This window comes from Sinocyclocheilus grahami, unplaced genomic scaffold (genome assembly GCF_001515645.1).
Source record: "Sinocyclocheilus grahami isolate Dianchi unplaced genomic scaffold, SAMN03320097.WGS_v1.1 scaffold329.1, whole genome shotgun sequence".
Classification (NCBI taxonomy): domain Eukaryota; kingdom Metazoa; phylum Chordata; class Actinopteri; order Cypriniformes; family Cyprinidae; genus Sinocyclocheilus; species Sinocyclocheilus grahami.
The window spans coordinates 466,117-468,494 of record NW_015505508.1 but is presented as its reverse complement, the minus strand read 5'-3'; the positions used below and the strand labels follow the sequence as shown (position 1 = coordinate 468,494).

Genomic DNA, 2,378 nt, shown 5'->3' with positions numbered 1-2,378 from the left:
AGTGATACGTATTGGCGAGTTCCACCTGTGCCAAATTGGTTTATTATCTAATCATGCTCCTTCCGAACCTTGTTAATTTAACATCATTTATTTTACAGGGGGTGATTCTTTACAATACCCACTGTATATGAGTGGAGAGCCCCTCTCTGCTCGAAGTGCCCTTTGCCCCTGATTCACTCCATGTTTTCCAGTCATGCTCCATACTCACCGGTAAGAGAAACCCCAGTCCGAGCGATCATGAGGCAACAGAAAACTGCAAAAGATTTGAATTTTAACAACCCGCTCCTCCTCGCTACAGGAATAAAATATACAGCTCTGCTTCCATTGCAAGGGATAAAACGCCAGTGCTCCGATAAAAAAAAAAAACGGCTCTTCACTCCAGGCAAATCTGCTTCCTCTCAGCACCGCACACATTGAACACTGACAAGCGGACTGATAAAAACAGTGAAACATCCCAGTGCTGCATCCGAAACTGAAGGCAGTTACCTGGCTGTCCAGTCATTCAATTATCAGGCAGTGTTTTGTGTATAAAGGCAACGCTTATGGAAAATGGTTTCAGAAATGCTTCCAAAGCACCATGTAATAGTCAAAAACGAGTGAGCTGTAGAGAAAACCAAAGTAGTAGGCACAGGACTTTTTCTAGGTATATGGTAGGTATCAGTGCTGATCCTAGACTTATGGGGGCCCTACGCAAAACTGTGTCGGCGGGGGCGGTGGAGTGGGGTATGAGTGGTTATGAACGAATGAATGAAATGCATTTGTCCGTGTTTCACTCCGTCTCGAATCGCGCTCGCGGAAAGCGCTTGAGAAACAGTGTCTCTTCCGTGGCTCGGTACGCTTTCAACTAGTTATTTCAATCTTGAGCAAGACTGTACGACATTCACATTACATGATTTAACTGATGTTTATGTAGAAAGGGCGACAGCGCACCACATTAAAATAAATTATCATTCATGTTTCATAACCGCTGGCCAAATTCAAAAACTAAACTAAAATTAAATCATCTTTGAGAGCGAGGGGACCCCCTGGTGTTTCGGGGGCCCTACGCAGCTTGCCTATTTTGCGTATAGGGAGGATCGACTCTGGTAGGTATAGATATATACATATTCACATACGCAATCACACTTGCATATCACATGAAATAAAAGTACAAAAGCTGTCACTGGGGCAGTACCTTTTTAAAAGGCTAATTAATATGTACTGTACTGTAAAATAATATGTACTCTGTACAAACACACACACACTTGGAGTCTTGTTTGAAATGATTTAGTGAAATGAAATGATTTAATCCAATATATTCATTTCATGGTAATAATACTTTAATTCAATGAATACATTTTATGGTAATAATACTTTATCTTAAACCTTTGTGATTGGACAGGTGACGAGAACTAAAATATTTTTCATTGTTTCAAATTTTAGATAAAGTTTAGGTTTGTCAACTTGCCTTTCTTAAATAGCTTGAAAAAAAAGTAAGTTCTTGAACCCACATCTCAGGAACGCAGAATCATCTTGACGATGTTTTAATTTGGTCCCTCTCTGCACACTTTGGCCCCTCGGTGCCCCCCCTAGAATCCTACAATTGCCACGGCACCTTGGATACGCTGACTGACATCAGCACCTCCCCTCAGTGCAACGTTTCCCTGATGAGCGATGCTCCTGTAGCACACTAACAGAGACTTGTCCATTTTGTCAGCCACTTTAATTAGAGACAATAAGTAGCGCGTAACCACTGTTTTCTCAGAGTTTGTTGGGACTGAGGTTCCCGAGGCATGCTTCACGGATGGCCGACAGTGTTGTGGTCCCTTTGTGAGTCTCTCCACAGTGCTCTCCTCTGGCTGAGGTTCGCTGCAGCTGTGGCTTCTCAATAGGGCTTATTGTAGACGCGCGGAGTGTGAGCGAGCAGCGCAGTGATTGAGCGGAACGGAGGGAAAGACGCCTGTAGTGCAGGGATGCTCCTGAATATGTTTCCTTCACTCATTCGGGAAGAGCGCGTCTAGAGCGGCTGCGACGTGACGGAATCCCTCTCCATTTTCACAAGAACATTCACAATTTATAAACGCGAAGGAACAGGAGGAAAAGGTGAGTCTGATTTATGCAGTATTTGCTGAGGTGCAATACCGTACGGACTGAGTGTAGGCTATTTGAGGTGCACGTTGACACATTAGGAAGCTACACAATCATATTATAGTTTTTACAATCTAAAAGTTGAGCAATGGCAATACTATTGTGACATTATTTGTTATTGTTTTTATGTAGGCTACTTCAGATTTTTCTTACTTTAATTTAACATACTTGCATTAAAGTATAGCATAAGGGAATATATATATATATATATATATATATATATATATATATATATAAGAGAAAGAGAAATA

At 41.6% G+C, this 2,378-nt stretch overlaps 1 protein-coding gene across 1 annotated transcript in view; it reads left to right on the top strand.

Annotated features, from left to right (window-relative positions):
• The first annotated feature begins 1,818 nt into the window (after positions 1-1,818).
• Positions 1,819-2,378, top strand: part of LOC107602530 (cadherin-7-like) — a 63,353-nt gene continuing 62,793 nt past the window's right edge. The window contains exon 1 of the mRNA XM_016295047.1: positions 1,819-2,082. The gene's annotated coding sequence lies outside the window, so the exon portion shown is untranslated. The remainder of the gene's footprint in view (positions 2,083-2,378) is intronic.